The sequence below is a fragment of the Trichechus manatus genome, unplaced genomic scaffold (assembly GCF_000243295.1).
Source record: "Trichechus manatus latirostris isolate Lorelei unplaced genomic scaffold, TriManLat1.0 scaffold00015, whole genome shotgun sequence".
NCBI lineage: Eukaryota > Metazoa > Chordata > Mammalia > Sirenia > Trichechidae > Trichechus > Trichechus manatus.
The window spans coordinates 26,287,811-26,294,574 of record NW_004443951.1 but is presented as its reverse complement, the minus strand read 5'-3'; the positions used below and the strand labels follow the sequence as shown (position 1 = coordinate 26,294,574).

At 46.4% G+C, this 6,764-nt stretch overlaps 1 pseudogene; it reads left to right on the top strand.

Moving 5' to 3' along the window:
* The first annotated feature begins 898 nt into the window (after nt 1–898).
* Nucleotides 899–1,226, top strand: LOC105756040 (ubiquitin-40S ribosomal protein S27a pseudogene; annotated as a pseudogene).
* Nucleotides 1,227–6,764: the final 5,538 nt, after the last annotated feature.

Here is a 6,764-nt window from a genome sequence, read left to right as displayed (position 1 = left end):
CTTACTTGTACGTATTTACTAATCTGTAGTGAACAACTGGTAATCCAACCCTGACAGGGATTGTAAATTTGAAAACAGGCTTTGATCCTGTAGGAAGGTGCTGTGGGGTTGGGAGAGAGACAGATGCCAGCCATACCTAGAAGCAGAAGCTGTGACGAGGTGAAAAAATGTGAAATTGTTCACTACAGATTAGTAAGTAAGCACAAGTAAGGCCGTGCTTACCTTGCTTATTGGGTAATCCGCCCCTGGTTTGAACCTACCCAGCAGTGCTGCAGAAGAAAGTCCTGGCAATTTGCTTCTGTAAAGATTACAGCCAAGAGTAGTACTACTCTGTAACACATGGGTCGCCATGAGTTGATATCTACTCGATGGCAATGGGTTTGGTTTTTTGGTTTTTATTCTTCAAGGTACAATTTAGATGTCATTCCTTACATTCATTCATTCTTTTATTTCATTTCATTCATATTCACATTCATTCATTTAATATACATTCATTTCGTTCATACAGTTCCTTCCCTCCATCTTTGCTTGCTTCCTTTTTTCCTTCTGTCTCTGCCAGACACTGGGGCACCAGAAGGCGCAGGACAGATTCTGAAGTCAAGGAGTTTATTGTCCTGGGTGAGTGGCAGAAGGTAAACAAGCAGGACCGACTACATACTTTGCAGGGCCTAGTGCAAAATGAAATTGTGGGCCCTTTGCTCATAAATTATTAAGAATTTCAAAACAGTGAAAGAGCTTTAAATCAAGTGTGGGGCCCTGTGCGACTGCACACATCACACACCAATGAAGCTGGCACTGTAAGCAAGTCATTCCATCACAGAGAGGTGGAGAGTGAGCCCAGAAGTCGCAAGGGAGGAGGTGAGGTGCACAGTTGCCAAGCCAATAGGAGAGAGGTCACATGGCTCCTTTTGGAAACTGCAAGTTGTCCAGTGGTGAGAAGGGGCCAGAGGAACCACTGGAGCCCACTGTTCATCTTGTGTTGAGACTTTGTAGTGATGCTAAGAAAAGGAAGAAGTCTCACACTACTCCCAAGAATGGTAAGAATAAGAGAAAGAAGATTAAGCTGGCTGTCCTAAAATACTATAAGGTGGATGAGAATGGCAAAATTAGTCGCCTTCATTGGGAGTGCCCTCCACATGAATATGACTATGGCCAGCCACTTTGATAGCCATCACTGTGGCGAGTGTTGTCTGACCTCTTGCTTCAACAAACCAGAAGACAAGTAATTGTGTGTGAGTTAGTAAAAAACGTGAACTAAAAACAATACAAAAAACAGAATACTACAGCAAAAAATAAGAATAAAAAGGTAATGCTGGCAAAAATGGTGAAAAGGAAACTCTCCACTCTGGTGGGCTTATGAACTGGTACAACTTTCTGGTGGTGCTGTGCTTGGAAAGCCTTGAAAATGAGCATCCTAACATATTTTGGGAAGGATATTTAAGAAACTGGTTCCCAAGGCTGCTTCTGGGGAGGTGGATGGCTGAGAGCAGGGAAGGGAGGAAACTTTCCTTTTCGTCGTACACCCTTTGGGACTTTATACCACGTGCATAGATTACCTATGCAAAAAATTTTAAATGCGCATTCTTTAACCAGGAGCCCTGGTGGCACAGTGGTTAACTCAATCGACTGCTAACCAAAAGGTTGGTGGTTTGAAACCACCAGCAGCTCCGTGGAAGAATGATGTGGCCGTCTGCTTTATAAAGATTTACAGCCTTGGAAACCCCATGGGGTTGCTATGAGTTGAAATCGACTCCACGGCAGTGGGTATTCTTTAACCAGATAACCCCATTCCTACGAGCTATTCCTAAACCTACCAAAAAACCGAACCCGTTGTCATCAAATCAATTCCCACTCATAGAGACCGTATAGAACAGAAACCCATAGAGTTTCTAAGGCTGTAATCTTTACGAAAGCAGACTGCCTCATCTTTCTCCTGCAGAGTGGCTGATGGATTCGAACGGCCGAGTGTTCCACTGTGCCACCAGGGCTCCTTGAGCTATTTCTAGAGGTGCACAAATCTGTACAAGGCTGGTTATCACAGCATTATTTACATTATCAAAATATTGGAAATGACTTTAATTTACACACGTCAGGCTCGTACCATACCCTTGTCCTCAGAGGTACTGAGAGGGGTGTTGGGGTGCTCTGAGCCATGTGCTAAATATGGTGTACATTCACATGGAGCTGATTTTATTTGATAATAATTTAAACCTAAATTTTTACATTAAAACAAACATGGCACTTCATACCATTAAACCAAAAAACAACAACAACAAAACAAACTCGTTGCCGTCAAGTTGATTTTGTCTCATGGCGACCCCGCCTGTTACAGAATAGAACTGAGCTTCATAGAGTTTTCTTGGCTGTAATCTTTACAGAAGCAGATTGCCAGGCCTTTCTTCTATAGAGCTGCTGGGTAAGTTCAAACTGCCAACCTTTAGGTTAGCAGCTGGTCACAAACCGCTTGCACAACGCAGTGACCTTCATACCAGTAGGATGACTGAAATAAAAAAAAAATAATAACAAGTGTTGGTAAAGATGTAGGGAAATTGGAACCCTCATAAATTGCTGGTGGGAATGTAAAATGGTGCAACTGCTTTGGAAAGTTCCCGAAAATGTTAAACATAGTTTTCATATGACCCATCAGTTCCACTCCTAGGTATGTACCCAAGAGAAATGAAAACATATGTCCACACAAAGACTTATAAAAGAATATTCAAGGCCATTATTCATAATGGCCAAAAAGTGGAAACAACCTAACTGTCCATCAATTGATGAATGGGTAAACAAACTGTATATCCATACAGTGGGATTCAGCAATAAAAGGGAATGAAGTACTGATACCTGCTGTAATGTGAGAAGCTGGGAAACATGATGCTAAGTGAAAGAAGCCAGCCACAAAGGCCACATGTTGTGTGATCTTTGTCATATACCCTTTGTATTCTGAATGTGCCTGTCCAGAGTAGGCAAATTCACAGAGCAGAAGGTAGATGAGTGGTTGCCTAGGGCTGGGGGATTGAGGGGAAATGGCGAGTGATGGGGGTGGTGGGTAATTTATCTGGAGTAGTCCCAGGAGCCTTGCTAAGAAGGTGCCTCTGCATAGAGGGTGTCCACTGACAGAAAGCATGGAGCACTCCCAGTGCTGTTAAGAAAACATTTTAATGACAAGGAAAAGTGCTCATGATAGAATATTACTGGAAAGAGAAGACACAAAACTATTGTAGTGTGAGTCCATGTGGTTAAAAAAAGTTTTTATGCATTAACATAGATTAAGATATATTAAAATACAGTGAGGTTGGGAATCCACCGGTAATTAAAAAATTTTTTTAAAACATTCCAGTATTTTGCCCATTTTCTAAAAATCACTTATTCAACCTGTGATGTGCCCTGCCAGAAGCAAATCTGGGAGTTGAGGATCCTGTGGTGTGCCAGACAGATGAGGTCCCTGCTTTCGTGGAACAAGTAATACTTTATCATAAAACCAGTTGCCGTCGAGTCGACTCCAACTCACGGTGACTCCATGTGTGTCAGTCAGGGTAGAACTGTGCTCCACAGGTTTTCAATGGCTCATTTTTTCGGAAGTAGATCACCAGGCTTTTCTTTTGAGGCTCCTCTGGGTGGACTCGAACCTCCAGCCTTTTAGTTAGCAGCTGAGTGCATTAACTATTTGTACCACTCAGGGATTCCATTTTATTAACTGGGGAGAAACAAAACCCAGAGTAAAGGAGTGAAGCTATTTTTGAAAAGACGAATGACATTGCTGTGGCAGGTGTCCCAAAGGACACGGGAGGAGCTGGAAGCTTGGACTTCGCTTAGAAGGCTGTCGCTGTAGCTGGGCTGCCTGAAGGGTGGGGGCGGGGGGCTTGTTTGGAAGATGCAGGAACCAGGGGCCACCTCTCAACACATTCCCATGTGTGCATTCAGGTGAGTCCTTTCCCCTTTCTGACTCACTCAGGTGAGTCAGTTTCCCCGTCAGTTTAAGTGAGAGGAAGCTGCTAGATGGTTTTTGAGCTCCTATGAGCTGGAATAGACTCGACAGCAACAGTTTTGGTTTGTTTCAGCTCCGACACCACAGGATTCTCAGTGCTGGTTCTCTGTCCTCTCACGGGGCTGTCTGCTGCCTGGTGGGGTGGATCGGGGCCCTGGCTGCAGACGGACTTTCCCTTCTGTTGTGTCACCAGGCACCCTTCCCTGAACTCAGTGGCCCTGGGGAGGGCCTTGGGGAGGCTCTTGCAAATGAAAGCCTTCAGCTAACTACCTGCTGCTTCCTTTTGGGGGCTTTGGAAGCCAGGTCAGGGCCCCGGGCAGAGTGAAGCTGGGGCGAGGACTAATTATGGCCTGCCCGGGACTTCATTGTCCAGGTAAAACAGGCCCTGCTCCAAGGCCTGGCCTGATTACAGGCAGCATCACGCTTCTCCTCCTCGGGGCCAGGCCTGGCCTCGCAGCAGCCCCTGCGTGTCCAGCTGTTCAGGGCAGCTGTGGAGACAGGCAGGGCTGAGGAATTTGGGGTAGCAGCTGCCACAATGCATTGGCCTTGGGTCTGGAACAACAGATACAACTCATGGTGAAGCCACAGGGCTCACGTGTGGTTCTTGTCTGGGGGTAAATGGTAATAACAGCCACTGTTGTTTGATGTTTATCATGTGCCAAGCACTGGGCATGGATTAATACATTTACTTGTCACAGCCCTAGGAGGTTGGTATTGTAACCCCCATTTCACATATGAGCAAACTGAGGCTTGGAGAGCCTTGCCGGAGACCAAGGAGCTGGCAAGTGGCCCAGCCAGAAGTGGGTTCCAGTTCTGTGCTGATGTTTGGTCTCTTATCCACTCACTGGGTTCTGCGGTTCAGTGGGACTTTCCTTGGTGAGATTCTTAGTGGAGGGCGAATAGGGGGACCCAGTGGGCAAGCATCCACCTGCCTCCCCTGCTTACCTAAGCAGCACCTCTTATAGTTGCTTAGCGATTCTGCTTCAAAACATTATACCAAAGTCGCTGATGTAGTTGAACTCATTTATTTTACAGATAGAGAAACTGAGGCCCAGAGAGAGGCAGGGAGCTATCCAGGGCCACTCTACATGTCCGTGGCAGAGCTGGGATTAGAACCTGGGTGCTGCCTCCCCGTTGTGAGCTGTTTCCGGAGCCCATGTGGCCTCTTGGATCCTGTGTGTGACCTGCCCAGCAGGAGAACACTCTGGGGGCCTCACCTGCTGGGTCATCTGGAGACGAGTGACTGCGGGAGGGAGATGCAGGTGGGAGCAGGGGTACAGGGAATAGAACCCAGGCTGGCTCTCAGTCCCGGCTCTGCTGGAGACTTGCTGTCTGGCCTGGGCAGCTCCCTTCTCTCCAGGCCTCAGTTTTCCCACCCTACAATGAGGGGGTGCTGACAGCTTGGGTCTGAGCAGGGGAGGAGGAGGGCCCAGACAGGAGGTAATGACTCTATGAGGAGGAAGAGAGGAGCCTCTGTAGCCTCTGGGCACCTACCTTTGCCCCACCTTCCTCCAGGAAACACCAAGTTTCAGCCACCCACACTCCTGCTGCCGACCCGGGGACGCCGCTTGGCCTGCGCGTGTCCAAGCCAGAGATGACAGAGCTCCTGGTCTCTAAGACTGCCCCGGGGCTGGTGGTGGCTTTCCTCAGCCCCAGGACAGCCCCCTCACCCCAGGAACAGTGTCAGCCTTATGGGTGCTTGGAGGAGGCTGAGCTCCACAGATGGGCACTCTCATGGATGTCTGACCCACCCACACGTGCTCATGTCCCCTACACGCACACACAGACACATGCAAACCCAAGCACAGACTCTCCAGGGCTGAAAGGCCCAGGCTACTTCTGTTTTTTTTGAGGCTCCTGGCATAAGCGATTTGTGAGTGGCTGCTAACTTAATGGCTGGAGATTCGATCCCACACAGTGGTGCTGCAGAAGAAAGGCCTGGTGATCTGCTTCCATAAAGATTACAGCCAAGAAAACCCTGTAGAGCAGTTCTACTCTGTAACACATGGGATCTCCATGAGTAGGAATGGACTTGATGGTGACTAGTTTTTTGGGTTTTTTTGGTAAATTAAAATGAAATGCTTAACTAGGATGGCCACAAGTAGGTATGTTTACATGTTCTTATTTAACAAATTAACATCTTTAACACACACACATACACAAATCCAGTGCTATGCAATTGAGAGATTCACCAGATTCATGGGAATTATAAAAAATAGGAGTTGACAGTGCTGTGTGGCCTGGGATGGGACATAAGTTTAAAACTGTATGATAAGCATCCTGTTCTTTCCCTCATGTCCATGATTCTCTGGGATTAGAGATCCAGCCCACTTCGAGTGTATATTTTTTCTAAATATTTTATTATGAAAAATTTCAAACATACAGAAAGGTTGAAAGAATTGTATAGTAAACACCCATATATCTACCACCTGACACCTACAATTAACATTTGAATATTTGCTTTATCAGATATTCATCTTTCTATCCATCCATCCCGCCACCTCTCTAGCACCTATCCATCCATCCACCCATCCATCTCATTTTTTAGTGCATCCTTAGTCTAAATTTGAGACTTGTGAATGTGAGGCTTGGGCCAAATGACCCTTTCTTCTCTTCTCCTTCTCCCTCACGGTAATAGGCTCTGCTACGCACACATGCGCATGTGTACCTACATGTATAACCCACATGTACACACACCACATATGATTTACCCATGTCCTTAAATTCACACATGTACACTCCATACACATATCACATGTAACTACATGTGCAAGCA